Genomic DNA, 20,415 nt, shown 5'->3' on the forward strand with positions numbered 1-20,415 from the left:
ACAGATGAAATTGAGGTACACAGAAGTAGTGTAACTTGCTCTAACTCCCATAGAAAGCAAATCAGATAGGACTAGAATTTGAAACTAGTCATCTTGATTCCAGGGTCCAAGTTATTTTTACTGCCTTTGCCCATAATTTTGCTTCCAAGCACCTCGTATAACACTGGGTGCATGATAAAAACTCTCTTGCTTGCTGAATGATTGAAGGAAGCAATGAATAAATGACTCCACCTGAAAGAAGAAAGGAGCAACAGCGAGGCTCTGAGGAGGGCAGCAGAGTGGCGTGCTCGGCAGCTGTGCCCCGTGCTGGCCCAGAGCCGTCCAGCTGGCCAGACCCCAGCCACCTCTAAACAGGGGCTGACACACTTTGGCAAGGGAGGCCACCAGAGTTGTCACATCATTCACCAACATGCCCATCAAGTGTATTCAGCTCTCTTCAACCCGCATTGGCATTTTAATTACTGTTGGGTAAACTAATTTGTACAAATGAAGGCTGGGCTGCCTAATAGAATATGCAAGCTCTCTGACCTCTGACAGGCGCTGACACGAGATACAAAGGCCGCCGAGGAAAGCTTTTTATCTGAGCCTTATTACTCTCTATTACTCCAATTAGTCAGGCTCCAATGCTCCTAATTGGAGGAAAAATTGCAATTAAATCAATTTTTGATGGGCTGCAAGTGGGCTCCAGAACCGCCCTGCTTGTGAAACACTGATATTATAGCAGCAAAGGTCACAGGTCTCATCGGCACCTGGGGGCCCTCTGATTTCCCTAGGCCCTTTCTAAAATGCCTCAAGGAAGCCCCAGCATCCCCCTCCCCCACTGGCCCAGCCAGCATGAGTAAGAAGGAGGGAGTCATTAGAACATGTCAGGTCTCACTGCTGTCGCCACCAGCTGCTAACCTGCGCACTGGCATCATTCCTCAGCTAAGTCCTGAAACACGGCTGTAGTGTGCAGGTCACACACACAGAAGTGAAGCCAGTAGCAGCAGTGCAGTGACAGCGCCATCAGGGAGGATCTGGGGGACTGGGGCAGGGGGTCAGTAGAAGTCAGGAAGAGCGGAAATACAGGTTGGCACAGGTAGAAATGTGAGGTAGCCAGTTCTCAAGATCCAGCTAATAGGGCACCTGGGACATCCAAGAAATAAAGAGACAAATTTTAGTCACTTGGCAGCATACATCCTACCTGAGAGCTGGGAAAACATCCACCTGAGTTCCTTAGAAGGACCAGAGGACAGAGTCCCATCACTGACAGGGCTCCACCTACAGAGGCCAGGGAAAGGGAATGTGAATTAAAATAGAAGACCCCAAGAGGGAAAAGTAAGGACAACCATGTTTATCAAACTAAAAGAAAAAATCAAGAGGCCAGTATGAACCTTGAATGAGCAATATTTAAGGTAAAAAAAAGTTTTGTTTCATTTCATTTCACTTCACATAGCAACATACTTCACAATTACCTCAGAGAGAGATAGACTAGTTAGAAAATATAAATTCACATGAAATTGTGCTCGCTTCGGCAGCACAAATAAACGATACAGAGAAGATTAGCATGGCTCCTGCGCAAGGATGACATGCAAACTCGTGAAGCGTTCCATATTTAAAAAAAAAATTCACATGGAATTTAGCAAGCCTCACAGATTGGCTGACACCTTCCAAGGGTCAGGACCAAAAGCCTTTAATAAATAGTACCCATTCATATTTTTTATGGTTTATCAAAAAAATAGAATGTTTTCAGATAATACAGGCAAGATGTTTATGATGTACAATTATAAGAAGAAAAAAAAAGGGTACAAACAGTATTAACACAATTGTTTTAAAAATTGCCTGTGAGGGCTGGAGAGATAGCATGGAGGTAAGGCGTTTGCCTTACAAGCAGAAGAATGGTGGTTTGAATTCCGGAATCCCATATGGTCTCAGAGCCTGCCAGGAGCGATTTCTGAGCAAGAGCCAGGAGTAACCCCTGAGCACCACTGCTAGGTGTGGCCCAAAAACCAAAAAAAAAAAAAAATTTGCCTTTGAGGGGCCAGAGTGGTGACGCAAGCAGTCAGGTGTCTACCTTGCATGCGCTAACCTAAGACAGACCTTGATTCAATCCCCCCAGTCCCATATGGTCCCCCAAGCCAAGAGCAATTTATGAGCATATAGCCAGGAGTAACCCCTGAGCATCACCGGGTGTGGCCCAAAAACAAACAAAAAAAAATTGCCTGTGAGTAAGAAAGAAGGAAGAAACTTGTTAGCATGTGTGCAAATGTCATAGTGTTTTTGGGAAGTAGCATGATTAACAATTCTTCCTTCAAATTTTCATTATTTTCCAAATACTGTTTAATGAGCATGGGAGTGTTGGGTCACAGCCTGTAGTGCTCAGGTCTTTTTCTTGGCTAGGTGCTCAGAGATCACTCCTGATGGTGCTTGCAGGAACATATAGTATGCCAGGGATCAAACCCAGTCAATTGTGTGTGAGGTAAATCCCTTAACTTAGGGGTCCTCAAACTTTTAAAACATGGGGCCAGTTCACTGTTCCTTAGACCATTAGAGGGCCAGACTATAATTTTAAAAAACTCTGAACAAATTCCTTTGCACACTGCACATATCTTATTTTGAAGTAAAAATAAATATTTAAAATGAAGAACAAATAAAGTTAAACCAACAAATTTGCCAGTATTTCAATGGGAACTATGGGCATGCTTTTGGTGGGCCACAGTTTGAGGACCCCTGCCTGAGACTGAGAGGAGTAGAGAAACAGAGAGAAGGAGGGGAATCAGACCACACATATGCACTGTGGGCCCAAGACGAGTTGGCTGCTAAGCAGGACAGGCAGCAATGACAAAAACACCCAGCAGGCCGGATAAATGTCCTCAGTGGGCCTCATGTGGTCCGTGGGCCATAGTTTGGGGACCCCCTGCTTTAACCACTGTATTAATCACTCTAACACACATGTACTGCTTTTATTTGGGGGGGAGAGCACATCTGGCAGTGCTCAGAACTTATTCATGGCTTTGTATTCAGAAAATCACTCCTGGTAGATTTGGGGATATCTTCTGGGGTACTAGGGATTGAATGGGGCAGGCCACATGCAAGACAAGTTTCTTACCTGTTGTAATCTAGCCATGACCCCATGTGCTACTTTTCAAAGGGAAAAATATACTTGTATCTTTCATGAGAACACACAACATGTTCAAACATTGCTGTCCAGGACTCAGGGCTCAAGGCCAAGAACAGGGTACCCACTAAAGTACAAGTGTCACAAAGATGGCCTTGGAACTAATCAATAGCCCAAGGTTAGGGCAGGAAATCTCAGGTTAATTAGCGCTCCATTGACCTCTTTGTCCCACTAATCACTGGCCATAGACAATAGGACAACTATGGGACTCCCTGAGCTCCCACAGTTGACAGAGGCCAGTCTCAAACACTCTCACAGTCACACACGTGGCCTTTCTCTTAGCTCAGTGCATCATGTCAGGATGGTACCAGTTTCCTCCTGGTTCTGCACTCAGGAATCTCTTGGAAGTAGATCATATGAGATGCTGGGGATAGAACCCAATTTGGCTAAGCACCTTACTCGACATACAATCAATCTTTCCACAATTCCAACTTTAAGATAAACCATTTTATTCTCTCAAGGAGGTTTATATTGGCATCATAGTAGTGAAAAGGTCCCTAAGCTTGGGTCACTAGCAGTGAAAACACCACTTGGGCATGGGTAGGTCACATGTTTTTGGTGATTATTGGAGAGACAGTCGAAATCTGATGTTTTTCCATGTTTGTTGATGAGCAAAAGTGGCTGAACTGGTGGGGTAGCAATGAGAAACATTAGGATCAACTGTGACTCCACAGACAAATCTTTTCTGGTGGTGTCAGGGATCAAACCTAGGTGTGCATGAGACATCCCCTGTGCCAGACACAAATTCAACAACGTCAACCCATATAGTCCCCAAATCCCACCAGGAGTGATCCCTGAGAGCAGAGACAGGAAGTAAGCCCTAAGCAGTCAAGTGTGGCCCAAAAACAATAATAAAATTTGATCCTATTATTTTTACTATATTCTATTTAGTCTTATGATGGATGACCAATGCTCACACACTTAGCTATGGTGCTCATCCACACTTGGTTGTGGTATATGAGTTGTTTTTTTTATACACACTTGGTGTGGTGCTGACCCAGTTGGTTACGGTATGCTTGAGACCATACTGTCATGAAAGTCAGTGTCTGGGACTGACACCTCAAGCCTGCATGGTAGAGCCTTTATCACCAAACGATACTCCAGGCCCCTAAAATTTTCTTTCAAAAATATCAATAAACCACAGAGGGCTCCTGGACCTCACACTTTATGCAGATTTGGTGAGGAGTATTAAGTATTTTTTATCACAACTGGAGAACAGAGATGAGGTCAAGTCACAGAAAAATCTGTGTTATCTATGATTCCTGCAGTACAGCAGAGTATCCCCTAGAGTTTTAGCCTGGCTCTTATTTTATATTCAATGCTCCATAACATCAATGTGAAGCAGCACTTACTTTTTTTTTGTTTGTTTGTTTTTGGGTCACACCCGGCTTTGCTAAGGGGTTACTCCTTGCTCTACACTCAGAAATTGCTCCTGACAGGCTTGGGAGACCATATGGGATACCAGGCTTTAAACCACCGTCCTTCTGCATGCAAGACAAACAGCCTACCTCCATGCTATCTCTTCGGCCCATCTAGGAAATTTCTATGAGAAAATCTATGAGGAAAAAAATAGGAGAGTCTAAGCAAGAGAAAGAGATGAACTTGACTGTCAAGTCTATCTGAGTAATGTGGCATTTCCCACCACTAAAGGCTATTGGATGGGATGTACTTAAGAGTGTCAAGGCCAGTCAACTTGTTGACTATATACTAAACAAACCACAGATATAAAAGTAGGTTCCATGATAAGAATGAAGGAATGAGGGACTAGAGAAATAGTAAAGCTGATAGGGCTCTTGCAGTGGATGACTAGGGTTCACTCAAGCCCTACCAGTAGTAGTCCCAGATCACAGAGCCCAGGAGTAAGCCCTGTTCACTGCCAGGTATAAATACCCCTGAAAAATAAGAATAAATGAATGTTCCTCTGATGCAGTAAAATCTATTAGTTAGAAAGTAGAGCTCCGGGGCCGGGCGGTGGCGCTGGAGGTAAGGTGCCTGCCTTGCCTGCACTAGCCTAGGACGGACCGCGGTTCGATCCCCCGGCGTCCCATATGGTCCCCCAAGAAGCCAGGAGCAACTTCTGAGCGCATAGCCAGGAGTAACCCCTGAGCGTCACAGGGTGTGGCCCAAAAACAAAAAAAAATAAAAATAAAAAAAAAATAAAAAAAAGAAAGTAGAGCTCCACTGCAGATGTCGCTGAACAGCAAACTTGATGTGCAATTCTAGAGAGAAGCTTTTTGGAACTAAAGAGATAGTACAGGAGGTAAGATGTTTCCTTCCATGTGGCCAACCAGAGTTCGATCCCTGGCATCCCATATGTCCTCTGAGCCCTCCAGGAGCAATTCCTGAGTGCAGAGCCAGGATCAACTCCTGAGAACTGAAAGGTATGTACACCCCTCAAAAAAGGTTTATATTTGCTTCTGTCTTGGGGTCACACCCAATGATGCTCAGAGCTTAAGAGGCAGTGGACCCAGAGATATAGCACAGCGGCGCTTGCCTTGCAAGCAGCCGATCCAGGACCAAAGGTGGTTGGTTTGAATCCCGGTGTCCCATATGGTCCCCCGTGCCTGCCAGGAGCTATTTCTGAGCAGACAGCCAGGAGTAACCACTGAGCACTGCAGGGTGTGGCCCAAAAACAAAAACAAAAACAAAAAAAAAAGAGGCAGGAGCCTCTTTCACCTATTCTACAAAATAAACTACTCCTGAAGTCTAATTGAGGCCATCTACTAGGTCATTTTTCTCCAGGAAGTTCAGCCAGGCAAGACCTGTACCATCCTAGGATGTGAGTCCAGTCTTTGACCTATTGGGCTCCATTTCTGAAGCACTACTCATGAGTCCAGCCTCAGGCATGTGCATTCAGTGCATGTCACATTAAGGAAGTGACAAATTTTTCCTAAAAACACCTTCAGTAGCTGATAAAAAGAGGAATCTCAAATCAGCAGGACAATAAGGAGTAAGGAAAAGGATAAAGGATCTGTGACGTCCCTTCCAGATCTAGGGAAAGAATATCATAGAGAAATTTAGCTTTTATGAAAATAGCAGACACCTATTTTTTCTTGACTCTACTTACACTCTTTCCATTCACATGATGTTGAGAAACTAGCCATGTTCTTTCTTATACTTTCCCTTTCTAACCACAGTTATTTATCGGGATGTGAGCAGCTGCCCTCAGTTAAGCTGGTGAGTCCCTGATTTGGATTCAGGGGTTTTTTTTGGGAGGGAGGTTGGGAGATGTACACCCAGCAATGCTCCTGGTTTTGAGCTCAGGGACCAGTATTAGAGGGAACCATATGGGTGCTGAGGACTGAACCCAGGTTGACTGCATGCAAGGCAAATGCCCTAGCCACTGTCCGGTGGCTTCAGTCCCCAAATTTAGGAATTCTTGGCAGTATCTGGAAACAACTGATCACATTTAAAAAAGGGGGGGGGGGGCTGATATCCAGAAAGAAACAGAGATAAATAATTGAGCCCACTGGCCTCTGGGTTCAGCTAATCCTAAACCCAGCTCTATCTGCTTCTTCTTTAGCTTAGTTTCTCAGCTTTGACCTTGGATTTCAAGAGCCACACATTGATGATTTGATTGAAGTTCCTTTGAATTTGGTTTCTGTCACTTACAACCAATTCCTCCTGACTCTTTTAGAGCCTCTGTTTAGTAGCTTCTGGGCTTCTCAACTACTTGAATATCCTCACTGACAGATGAACAAAGAGCTTTGTGAAACACCTATGTTACACCCTGAGGCCTGGCTAAGAGGAGACACTTCAACCATGAAATCAGTTGTGGTGAGTCTGGTAGGAGAGCAGATAGAACAGGACAGCACAGGCTGGCCTGGAATTTCAGAAGGGGGATAAAGTGTTTCCTTATACCTATATCCAAGAAGAGTACTTGGAAAACATGTACTCTCCCACCTGCAATGAGAAACGAAAGATGGTCTGAACAAAAGCAAATAAGTAAACTCATGGGAGGAGGGGGAAATATATTTTCTAGGGATAAATACCTTCTATTCAGAGATTTGACCTCCTCTTCTATTCCTTTATTTCTTTGATTCTCTGGGCCACACCTGGCAATGCTCAGGGGTTATTCTTGGCTTTGTGCATTGGGATCACCCTTAGCAGTTCCTGGGGGGCCATTTGGTGCCAGGAATCAAACTATCACTTCCCACTTGCCAAGCACAGACTGCAACTCATTGAATTATCTCTCATCTTTCCTGGACCTAATTTATACAAAGGAAGATAAGTGAAAGTTCTGTTGGGGAAAAAAAAGGAGAATCACTCTGAGGAGCATAGTTTAGTCCACCCTCAACTCTTCCTTTCTCAGTAACTACAGTGCCAATCGTCTCAGAGACAAGTGAGCTGTTTGTTTGGGCACATCTAGCTGTGCTCAGGACTTATTTCATCTCTGTGCTCACTCAAGGATCACTCTTGATAATGGTACTCCAGGGATCATATGCAGTGCTGGGGATCAAACGTGGGTCTGCTGCATGCATAGTAAATGCCTTTCCCGCTGTACTCTCCAACCCCAAGACAAGTAGTTTAAAGATATTTTCAGAGGCCTGGGGAGATGGTTCAATGGAATGGGGCACAAGCAAAGGTTATATTTCTGGCATGATCAGCAGCCATCCCCAACCATCATTAGGTGTGGTCCAACCCAGAAAAAAAGGGGGAAAAATGTGTTCTTCAAATATTTACTGAGTTGAATAAAGATAATCAAAATAGTAAGATAATTACAAAAGCACAGAAGTTAACTTTACTATTTTTTCTTGTTAGAGTTTGAAATTATTCAATATTAGAATTTAAAAATGCACATACATTCCTTTATACAAAGGAGTGGCTATATAGAGGTGAAAGGGATCAAAGAGTCTATCCCATTTAAAATAGTGTCAAAAACCTAGGAATCAACCTAACAAAAGAGGTGAGAGACCAGGGACCGGAGAAATAGCACAGCGGGTAGGGCATTTGCCTTGCCCCTGCAAAATTTGGGTTTGAACCCCAGAATCCCATATGGTCCCCCAAGCCTGCCAGGAGTAATTTCTGAGGGCAGAGCCAGGAGTAACCCAGGAGTAACGCTGCCGGGTGTGGACCAAAAACCAAAACAAACAAAAAGAGGTGAAAGACCTATACTATGAAAACTTCAAAATACTTAAGTTGAAGAAGACCTAAGGAAGTGGAAAAACATTCCATGCTCATGGATAGGAAGAACCAATGCTATCAAAATGACCATCTTACCTAACCTACTATGTAGATTTAATGTGATCCCTATCCAAATTCAGACAACATTCTTCAAGGATAGAAGAATAGGATAGGATAGAATAGGAATAGGATAGAGGCCTAGGATAGACAAAACCACATTGAAAAACAAGAAACTGGGAGGCATCTCTTCACCTAACTTGAAGCTTTACTACAAAGCCATAGTGATAAAAACAGCATGGTATTAGAACAAAGACAGACTTACAGACCAATGGGTCAGAATAGAATATCCAGTGATTAACACCCAAGTCAACTAGTCTGACAAAGGAGCCAAGAACATGAAATGGAATAAAGACAGTCTCTTCAACAAATGATGCTGGGACAATTGGATAACCATGTGCAAAACATTAAAGATCAACCCATTTCTCACACTTTACACAAAAGTCAATTCAAAATGGATCAAAGACCTTGATATTAGACAGGAACCCATAAAATTCATTGAAGAAAATATGAATCTTCAATGATAGGATGCCAATGGCAAGGGCTATAGCATCAAATCTGATTAAATGGAACTACATCAAACTAAAAAGTTTCTGTATGGCAAAAGAAACCATGGGCTAAAATTAACTGAGTGGGAGAAAATATTTGCACATCAGACAAAAAAAAAAAAAAAGACATTTGATATCGAGAATATACAAAGTACTCACAATGGTTACTCACAAAACCTAAAAACCCCATCAAAAATAGGGAGAAGAAAAGAACAGACACTCTTTTTGTTTTGTTTTGTTTTGTTTTGGGCCACACCGACGGTGTTCAGGGGTTACTCTTGGCTCTGCCAGGCTTAGGGGACCAAATGGAATGCCAGGAATTGAACAGGGATCCATTCAATGTTAGCCACCTGCAAGGCAAATGCCCTATCATTGTACTATAGTCGGGCTCTGCCCCTGAAGACATTTTTTGGAGGAAGAACAACAGGTGGCCAACAGGCACACAGGCACAAAGATAAAGCTTTGTAAGCCCAAGTTACATCTTTGTTGCAACTGTTATCTTGTCTCTACTCAGTACAAATGAATTCAAAATCAAGGGGAAAATAAGGACCAGAGCAATAATACAGCAGATAGGATATTTGCTTTGTATATGGACAACCCAGGTTCAATCTCAGGCACCACCCATATTTTCCTTCAACTCTCTCCAGGAGTAATCCCTGAGTACAGAGCCAGGAGTACTATTGAGTGAGCACTACCAGGTGTATTTTCACATAAAGAATCAAAGAGATGCTGCCTGCTTTTTTTCTATCCCTCTGTATCACTCTCTTGAACAGGGCCTCCCCCGGCCACCTCTAGCCAGTGAATTTCTCACTCTCCATCTCCCTCTCTGAAACTTCTGGGCAGCAGTGGCAGGCCTCAGGAAGCTAAAAAGAATATTTGGTTTTTCTTTTCCTTTCTTTTGTTTTTGTTTTTGGGCCACACCCGGTGATGTTCAGGGGTTACTCCTGGCTATGTGCTCAGAAATCACTCCTGGCTTGGGGGACCATATGGGACGCCAGGGGATTGAACCATGGTCCGTCCTAGGTTAGTGTGTGCAAGGCAAAAATGCCCTGCTGCTTGAACCACCACTCTGTCCTTCCTTCCTTCCTTCCTTCCTCCCTTCCTTCCTCCCTTCCTTCCTTCCCTTCCTCCCTTCCTTCCTTCCTTCCTTCCCTTCCTTCCTTCCCTCCTTCCTTCCTTCCCTCCTTCCTTCCTTCCCTTCCTTCCTTCCTTCCCTTCCTTTCTTCCTTCCCTTCTTTCCTTCCTTCCTTCCTTCCTTCCTTCCTTCCTTCCTTCCTTCCTTCCTTCCTTCCTTCCTTCCTTCCCTTTTTCTTTCCCTTTCCCTTTCCTTTCTCCTTTCTCCTTTCTCCCTTCTCCCTTCCCTTCCTTTCCTTTCTCTTCCCCCTCCCTCCCTCTCTTCCTCTCTCTTTCCTCCCTCCCTCCCTCTCCCTTTCTCCCTCTCAGTCCCTGGTGGGTAGTCCCTACAAATTGGGTCTCTGGGTGGGCTCTTGGCTCCAACCAGCAGCTGGGCCCCATGGATCTCTGCAAGCCTTGCAGCCTTGGGCCTCTGTAGCCTTGCAGCAGCCAAGCAGCAGGCAGACTTACCGTTTATTTTGCAGTTTATTTCAGTAGCCTGCAGAAGCCTAGCAACCATGTAGATTACTACAGGTAATCTACCTGTGGTCTACAAAATTCTACAAAATCACACACACACAAACATACACACACACAGACTATATGAGTAAACTAAAATATTCCCTCGACAAATCCCTCTAAGTAACAAGACTACCCGCAAAAAATATGCAGGGAGAATGAAGCAGATAACACAGAACATGTAAAATTTTGTTTTCGTCAAAAAACAAAATTCTTGGATTAGAGGCCACTGAGTGGGTATGGTGCATGCTTTACCTGCAGGAAATCAGGTTCTTTGCCAAGCATTTCTAGTAGTGACCCCAGAGCAAGTGCCAGGTGTGTCCCCTAAACCAAAAAAAAAATACTATACCTATGTAGAACAGTCAAGCAAAATGTTCACTAACAAAAGTTAAACTGGGGGCTGGAACCATAATGCCAGCGGTAGGGCATTTGCCTTGCAGGCTGCTGACCCAGGACAGACCTCAGTTAGAGCCCTGGCGTCCCGTATGGTCCTCCAAGCCAGGAGTGATTTCTGAGCGCTTAGCCAGGAGTAACTCCCGAGTGTCACAGGGCGTGGCCCAAAAACCAAATAAGAAAGTTAAACTGATTCCAAATCATAAAAATATTTAAAGTCGGGCCCGGAGAGATAGCACAGTGGTGTTTGCCTTGCAAGCAGCCAATCCAGGACCAAAGGTGGTTGGTTCGAATCCCGGTGTCCCATATGGTCCCCCGTGCCTGCCAGGAGCTATTTCTGAGCAGACAGCCAGGAGTAACCCCTGAGCACTGCCGGGTGTGGCCCAAAAACAAAACAAAACAAAAAAATATATATATATTTAAAGTCTGGGGCCGGAGAGGTGGCGCTAGAGGTAAGGTGTCTGCCTTGCAAGCGCAGGCCAAGGAAGTACCGCGGTTCGATTCCCCGGCATCCCACATGATCCCCCCCAAGCCAGGGGCAATTTCTGAGCGCTTAGCCAGGAGTAACCCCTGAGTATCAAACAGGTGTGGCCCGAAAAAACAAAACAAAAAAAAAAAATTTAAAGTCATATCAGGTATTAGGTGTGAACAAGCTAAGACCTATTCTAGAAAACAGCATTTGGCCCACCAAATTGTCATATAATGATTACAAATATATTGGGGCTGGAGCAATAACAAAGCACGTAGGGCATTTACTGCACTCGAAGCCAACCTCGGCTTTTTTTTTTTTTCTGGGGTTGGGGGGGAGGCATATCTGGTGGTGCTCAGGGGTTACTCCTGGCTCTGTACTCAGAAATCACTCCTGGGAGGCTTGGGGGACCATATGGAATGCCAGGAATTGAACCCAGGGCCGTCCTGAGTTGGCTGCATACAAAGCAAACTCCCCGCCACTGTGCTATCTCTCCAGCCCCAAAACCCGGGTTTAATATCTGGCATCCCATATGATTCCCTGAGCCTGATGGGAGTCATTTCTGAGCACAGAGTCAGGAGTCATGCCTGAGCACTGTCGAATGGGGCCCCCAAACCAAAAATAAATAAATATATTTCTAAATATTATATACACATCTGTGTATAATATAAAGCTACTGATTATGACATTTGGGGGGGCACATCTGGCTTTTAATCAACATCTGGCAGTACTCAGGGCTAAATCCTAGCAGTACTTGGAGGACCATATGGAGAGCTGGGTTGGCTATGTGCAAGGCAAGTGCCAAACCTCTATGGCCCCTGACATAGAACATTTTTAACCCAGAAGAGACAGGCATTTGGGCTTCAATTTCCCCTGAAGACCATCTTCTCTCAGGCATCCATGAGCCCGCCATGGTGAGCAACCAACCCTTGTCCTTCCTTTCCCCAATTTCCAACCAGCTCTTGCTCACCATAAGCACTCAATTCTGTGTGTTGGCAGAATTGTGTCAACAGCCCTCACCTCCAATTGCCTGTCTGTGGGTATCATATTCTACCTAAGGCCTCTTACTAGACAAATTACTTTCATGTAATTTCACCTCTTTGAATTATCTCTCTGGTCTTCCAAATTACACTTTCAATGAACAAGTCTTCCTCCTTCCACCACTGCCCTCTACAGTAAAGTAAAATAAGGTCACCTTATGTTCCCAACTTGAGCTTTTCCTCAGAAATTGGGAGATAAGATGTTTAGGATAGTCTCAACTTTTGATACCAAAATGGAGATCAAGAAAGCACTGGCGGTAGGTTTGGTTTCTGTTCTATTCAGTTTCCACACCTCACTCCCCCGTAGTATCACAGGGAAGAGCACTGTAGGGCTTAGCGTGTCCATTTATCATCCCTGAACACCATTAGTTGACTGCGATAGAAGGTGACTGAAGGCCATTCAGGCCTTAGTTGCTGTCTAGACAGAAAGATAACGCTGTGGCTTAACTCTCAGGGATTGGGAATTGGTTCCTGGAGGAAAGAAAATATGGATCCAGTCAAAGTCTAGAGAAGAAGTGAATACCCAGCTGGATTGTACTGTCCTTGGCATAACTTTGCTGTGAGGCATGTGCACACACACACACACACACACAGAGGATCTCATCACAGATGTGCCCACTGGATGGTCCCTCCACTTGCGATGAGGAAGGAAGAGCAGATCCGTGGGTACCTGCATGGGCACTCAAACCCCTCATCCACCCTGGGCGAGCACTGTGTGCTCAACTGCTGGACAGCTGTGAGTTTCTGTCATCTCAGGTGTTAAACCACCGTTTTCTTCCCCTCCAGCTTGTCTGCCCCTCCCTCTGCCCTCCCACACTAAGTACTTTCAGGCCACACAATGAGTGGAAGGAGGAGAAACACTTCTATTGAGGAAGGCGTTTTGTTGTTTCATCCCCAAGGGGGGCTGTAGTAGAGGATGGGGGGGGGCCCCACAAAATTTCTAATAAGCAGTTTTCTCTCCTCAAAGCTAAAATGATTTTCTTTAATTGCTTGGTGGGAACAGTTTATTGTGGGGGTCTCTGCCCTCCCCCCCCCAGCCTAATTGACTTACTGAAGTTTAACAGGGGCTTTCACCTGGAGAGACTGCAATTATTCTCCCCATCCCACATTCGTACCTGGGCTCTCCCCACAGGGGGCCTTTGTTCCCCCTAAATACAGCAGTGACACAAATGTCCTCAGCAGCAGGGGAACACAGGGAAGTGGTAATTTTCAGCCCAATGCAATTAGCTGAGGGCTTTTCAGTCTTCCAGTGAATGGTGGGGAAACTTCAGGGGCATGTGGGAATGGTGAGCTGGGCTGCTCCATGCAAGTCAAACAAAAGAGGCCTCTGAATTGGCCCCGTGGTGAGTCAGTCCAGAACTGGCAGGGCCAGCTGGGACTGAGGCCTGGTTAAGGGACCTACACTGCCACCCACCCAATTGTGTCTTCACTCAAGTCAGTGATCCCAAACTGTTTTCTGAGAAGTGGGGACAACCCAAGGTGGTTGATGTGTACCTAGTACCACAGCCTTACATTAAGGAAGCAAAAATATGGAAAGTGTGATGAGCTGGGTCAGGTGAGAGGGCCACTGTGCTGGGTTGGGATGACCCTTCTCAGAGGGGTTGGGTCTGTCACTAACATTATGTTTTGGATCTTCCTGCAATAGGAAATGTTAGGAAGCACCATATCCTGGCAGTAGAGACCTAGAACAGCTCTTATTTGTCCGCTCTTTAGGTGCAAACAAGCAATTCCTATTGCCCAGCTCTGGGATGGTTTGGAGGTTAGGGTGAAAACAGCATAGGACTCAACTTAGGTCAGTGCCAGGTGTCCAAAGGCTAGACTATGGGCCTCAGCAGTGGCCCATACATGCAGCCCAGAAGAGCCATGAATCCAGGCTACAGAGAGAGATGATCTACCTTACAAACATGAGTACAAAAAAACAGAAGGACTGGCTGACAGTGAGCTGTGCTGGGTGAGAGTGAGAACAAAGACCAGAGATGGCTGCTGGGTCAAAACGCCCCCAAAGCAGGCAGCATGGTAGTGCCCAGGAAAGAGCTTAGAGTGGAGGCTAGAAGGCCAGTACTCAGTACTAGCTCAGAGGCTCTCAAGCTGCCTATCCCACCCAGGGCCTTGAATTCTTAGCTATAAAATGTCAAACAGTTCTAGTAGGAAAACACTGTTTAACTTGGATATTGTTGTTTTGTTTTGTTTTGTTTTGTTTTGTTTTGTTTGGGGGCCACACCTGGATGTGCTCAGTGGTTGCACCTGGCTCTGTACTCAGGAATCATTCCTGGCGGGCTCAGGGGACCATATAAGATGACAGGACTCAAACACAGACTGGCATCATGCAAGGCAAATGCTCTATCTACTGTATTATCACTCTAGACCTTGTTTCATTTTTTAAAACATCAGATAATCACTTATGTGGAGCAAGAGTCGAGGGAGAATGCTTAAGTCATGGAAGGTTGAGGACACTTCAATGGCGGTGGGTAGAGTAGTTTTATATATAAATACCATAAATTTTACCTTATTTTTGTTTTTGAGCCACATCCATGTGATCCAGTTTTCCAGTTTTGCAACCTTGCATATAACTGTCTCCAGTTATCTGAACAGAAGGAATAAATAATACCCCAATTTACCACCAAAAGCCTCACCATTATTACATAGTCTCTGAGAATTCCATGTAGAATAGGTAGAGCAACCTTGGCAGACTAGTTGTAGGCATTAATCAGGTCAAACTTTTCACCTGTTTATCCATCACTGAGATGTCATCATGAAAACTTTTGCAACAGAATTGTGCTTACCCCATCCTACATCCTCACTGGCCTGTGCTAGTTATTAGGAATTACTGCTCCTGCCCTGACTCACATCTCTTGCTTGCCAAAAGAGGTTCATTCCTACAAGTTCCCTACAGCAAGCCTACAAAGTCAAGGGTGGCTTTACATCACAATTCAGAGACCGAAAAGCGGTCTCTCTCTTCACAGCTGTTCACTTCTGCAACAGCCTCTCCCCTCTTGGAGCAGTCAGACCAACCACCTCAGAGAGCAGCAGGCTGTGCTCATTGGCCCACTCACATCAGATTAGGTCTCTGCTGTTACCCTTGCACCACCTTACCACCACCCTCCCCCTCTGCCGAAAGCTTCTGTTCCACAGTGACCATTCTTTCACAGACGAAGACCTTTCAGGAAATTTCTTTTTTTTTTTTCTTTTTTTTGGTTTTTGGGTCACACCCGGCAGTGCTCAGGGGTTACTCCTGGCTGTCTGCTCAGAAATAGCTCCTGGCAGGCACGGGGGACCATATGGGACACCGGGATTCGAACCAACCACCTTTGGTCCTGGATCGGCTGCTTGCAAGGCAAACACCGCTGTGCTATCTCTCCAGGCCCTCAGGAAATTTCTGAGCTAGAAACAACAGAGAAGGCCTTCATTCCTTCAACAAATAACCAACATTGAGCTTGGATTCATATATTGAGAAAATACAAAATCCCATAAATTTACCCTTAAGTAGCTTAAGCTCCAACCACAAAGCCAGTTTTTTTTGTTGTTGTTTTGGTTTTGGCTCACACCTGGTGGTGCTCAGCGGTTAATCCTGGCTCTGCACTCAGGAATCACTCCTGGCGGGCTCAAGAAACCATCTAGGATACTAGGGATTGAACCTGGGTCGGCTATATGTAAGGCAAACACCCTACTCAGTGTACTACCACTCTGGCCCAACCAAGTCAAATTTTATGTAAGTGTGTATACATATATATGTGTGGGTATAATTTAAAAGTTCTTTTACTGAAGTAACTGTGATTTACAACATTATGTAAGTTTCAGGTCTATAGCATAAGTATCTGTATCTAACACATTATATTCTCCACTAAGTGGCTGATTCAGGTTCAATCCCTGGCGTTCCAATATGGTTCCCTGATTACTGCCAGGAGTGATTCTTAAGTGCAGAGCCAGAAGTAACCCCTGAGCATTACTGGATATAATAAAAATATTTCATTTTTTCTTTTTCTTATGTTTTTGAGCCATACCTAGCAGTGCTCAAGACTTACTTTGGCTCTGCACTCAGGGATCACTCCTAGCAAGCTTGTATGATCATATGAATGGTGCTGGGGATCAACGTGGGTCAACTGCGTGCAAGGTAAATGCCTTTTGCACAATACTGTTGCTAAAGCCACTTATTTTCTTTAATAACTGAGCAGCATTCCATTGAGTGTAAAAGCACTACTTCCTTATCTACTTACTCATCAGTTGTTGGACACTTGGGCTTTTTCTAAATCTTGGCTACTGCAAGTAGTACATCAATGACCATAGGTGTACATACATGTCCTTTTGAGTTAATTAATGGTTCTTTTTTTTTGTTCGTTTGGTTTTTTGTTTTTGGTTTTTGGGCCACACCCAGCGATGCTCAGGGTTTACTCCTAGCTCTGTGCTCAGAAATCGTTCCTGGAAGGCTCGGGGGATCATATGGGATGCAGGGAATCAAACCCAGGCAAAAGCCCTACTGCTTTGCTATCTCTCCAGCCCCAAATTAATTAATGTTCCATGTGTTCTTGTAATAGATGCCAAGGATTGGTATTGCTGGGTCATATGGAAAAATTATTTTTAATATTTTGATAAGTGTTTATAATATACATTTACATACATGTACATATACACATATAAGTATAGATATATGAGCAATTCAATAAAAGCATTCCCCTCCTGCGCACCAAGAACTGAGTAGGAAAAGTGACCTCAAGTTCCATATTCCTATTCCGCAGACTGTTTTAGAAAAGAACTGTCAAAGCTAATGACAGACAGGAAAAATTTAATCAGAGCAGAAGATCTTCAGCCAACCACTGTCTTTAAGGAGCAGATTGAAATTTGTGGCCCCTCAAACTGACCACAGTCCTTACTCTTTCTCCACCTCTCATTCTATTAAATAACCAACTGGCTGAAGAGCCTGGCTCACTGTGCCAGAAGGTCCAGGCCAGCAAGCAGCCAGGAGACACAGGTAGCTCTCAGAGACGATCCTTGAGCTCCAGAAAACATTTCTCCTACAGGCACAACAAAGCTAAGCCTTGTTATTGGTCAAGACATCTTTTCTTATTACGTGGGCTTTGGCCATGGCTGGGCCAGGCAAGGGAACAAGGAGAGGTGGGCACCAACTTTCTCTTTCCCAGGTTTCTCACTTTGTTTATTTAGCACTGCAGCCCAAAGGAGTCAGGGTAGGTAGCCTTTTCAATACCCAATGAATAAAGTTGCAGGGAGAGGGAGGAAAGGTTTGTGTTTGGGTTATTTGGGGGGGGTTGTTTTGATTTTGCTATTTAGGGTATTTACTTGGTTGGGGAAATAATAAAAGGAAACTGTTCCTGCAATCCTATTTAAAACCCAGAATTCAGATCATAAATTTTCCAAACAATATACCACAACACATTCATGATCTCTCTTCCCAAAGGGTTCAGAGCTGGTCACAGAAGTCCTAGAGAGAAGTTTTCTAGCTCCTGGTATGAAGCAGTAAGGGATGTTTCACAAGCAGGGTCTCAGTCAGCCCTGCCACAAAACTTCCTAAGACCCCAAGACCTGCAGGTACATACTGCTAGTCCAGGCATGCACAGCTTTTCAAACATGAGCTTAACACTCGGGGGCTACCATTTTTATCATGCATCTCTGAAACCACAAACTATAAACACTGACTTTTTCTCTCTTTGCAGGAAGAGGAAGATCAAACCCATTGGTGCTCCAGAGGTCAAGCTGGTGACTCCTATATACAAAGCATGTGCTTCATCCCTAAACCCATGTCCCAGCCCTGTGTTTTCTTGTCTTTGGAAAAATTATTAGGACACCAACAAGAGATTTCATTAGAATGTGATACAAACCTTTCAGAAGAATTAAAATAAATGCCATGAATTTCCAAGAAATACCAGAGAATGATGATAGTTTTCTGATTTACTGGCTGAGTGACCCATCTCACTCTGGGGCTCTCAAAGCTACACAGCACCTGTGTCAAGTATTGAATACCACTAACTCAAAGTTTCCTTAAGTCAAATGCTTTTAGCAAAAACTGACTTTCTATACCCCTGCCTATAAACTGCTCCCTCAGAGGAAAGCAAAGTTTAGATCCCAGTGACAAACCTACTTGAAACTAGTGGCCAGCAGCACAGGCCTGTACCTTCCACCAAATTGACAGCTCCCACTTTCTCTGCTCAGGTACTGCATCCTCCCATACAACTGCAATCAACCCTATGACTTGCTTAAGGAGCAAAGAACTTCTGGAAAACAATATTGCTTTGTGCTCAGCAATCAAGAGGATGAATGTTCACAGGGAAAGGAAACCATAAGGAGAAACCTGGGTCAAAGATTATCTAGTAGAGAATAAAAAAACTTAAGGAAACACAGTGATCCCCCATATACAGTAACTAGATTACAAGTGCTTCTCCCATGCTTCAGGGAAAGTATAAAAACAAACAACAGAACGCCATGGCTCTAAGAGTCCACATCACACGTAGACTCACTGCCAGGGTCTCTTCTGGAGGTAGCTCTGTCCTAGCTGAAACAGTGTTACCAACACAAAAGTAATGAAGAGGAAAGGTGGAGGATTCCACAGGAATCATCTTAGGAAAGATGGATGCTTTGGGGGAAGGTATAAAGATATAAATGCACCTGTCTGCCACGCTTTCAGATAAACACAGGCTCAGAGACAACTGACAGACAGATACAGATAGAAAGAGACATACAAACACACATTCACAAAGCTTGGAAGACAGGGTCTGAAGCCTACGCTTCCAAGCTTGAAAAAGAAAAAAAACAGCATTGCCTACTCCCTACTGCTCAGTTACTCTTCACAAGATGCCAATCATTTCCTTTGATAATCTCCTCTTTTATAGGACCAGAAAGTGTACAGTGTTACTCTTCCCTCTTTGTGGGGTGTAGTGGGAGAAAGGGAGGGGCAAAGAAAGCTAAATAAGATACCCCAGGTTCACCCTATCACCAAGGAGGGCTCAAGCCACAGAATAATTAAGGAATTAGTCTACTAACCACAGAAAAGATACCTTCTACATTAAGAATTCCAGATACAGGCCCGGAGAGATAGCACAGCGGCGTTTGCCTTGCAAGCAGCCGATCCAGGACCAAAGGTGGTTGGTTCGAATCCCGGTGTCCCATATGGTCCCCTGTGCCTGCCAGGAGCTATTTCTGAGCAGATAGCCAGGAGTAACCCCTGAGCACCGCTGGGTGTGGCCCAAAAACTAAAAAAAAAAAAAAGAATTCCAGATACCTCAGGGAGGTTGAGCTAATAAAAATTATGTTAAGAAAAAAAAATTGTAAGCCTTTGATGAACTACACTACACTACACTATAAATTCAGGAACTGATGCAGGTGAGGCATAGGGCTTTCTGCTAAACCACATCCCCAGGCCAAACTGTAGTATAAATTATTTAATGCAACACCAAACAAGCTCTATTCCTGTGATCAGAGTCTTCCAGAGAGATCATATTCTGACATGGAGTAACAACAACAACAACAACAACAACAAAAATAGAAGCCAGAACTTTAAAGCCAAGCTCAGTTCACTGACTTTAACCATCTTCTATGGCCAGAACCAGTCTTAGCCCCAGCCACCCACCTGAAGAGAAGCTGAAAGCTACTAACATAGGTCTTCCAGGGGCCCAGCTCAGAGGAGAAAGACTTTGTGTGCCAGGGACCAGTAATAGTGTCAGACCACTGCACTGCCTCTGAATTATACTACCTTCAGTTTTGTGAAAGTTAAAATAGTCAAATAACAGATCTCCAGGAAGTAAGACTTTCTGTTCCACATTTTTCTTACCATTCCCAATTCCTTTTATCTTAGTCCCACAGGTGAGGTCCCTGTGTCCACGCATTTTTCCCACTTTTTTTTTATTATCAAGGAATGAGGAAGGCCTCTAAATGCCTTTGCACAGGTCCCCACCTCCCTCCCTCTACCTAGCTCCAAATTCTGCTCTAAACCCTTGGGTGCTCCACAAGTTCCCAAGAGCAATTCTTCTCTTTCTCTGACCTAAATAC

The 20,415-nt window shown here is 44.4% G+C and overlaps 1 protein-coding gene and 1 pseudogene across 1 annotated transcript in view; one reads left to right on the top strand and one right to left on the bottom strand.

The window, feature by feature from the left end:
* Positions 1–20,415, bottom strand: part of FBXW4 (F-box and WD repeat domain containing 4) — a 96,807-nt gene that overhangs the window by 18,890 nt on the left and 57,502 nt on the right. The gene's annotated exons all lie outside the window — the stretch shown is intronic.
* Positions 1,502–1,598, top strand: LOC125995436 (uncharacterized; annotated as a pseudogene).

Source organism: Suncus etruscus, chromosome 17, assembly GCF_024139225.1.
Source record: "Suncus etruscus isolate mSunEtr1 chromosome 17, mSunEtr1.pri.cur, whole genome shotgun sequence".
Lineage (NCBI taxonomy): Eukaryota > Metazoa > Chordata > Mammalia > Eulipotyphla > Soricidae > Suncus > Suncus etruscus.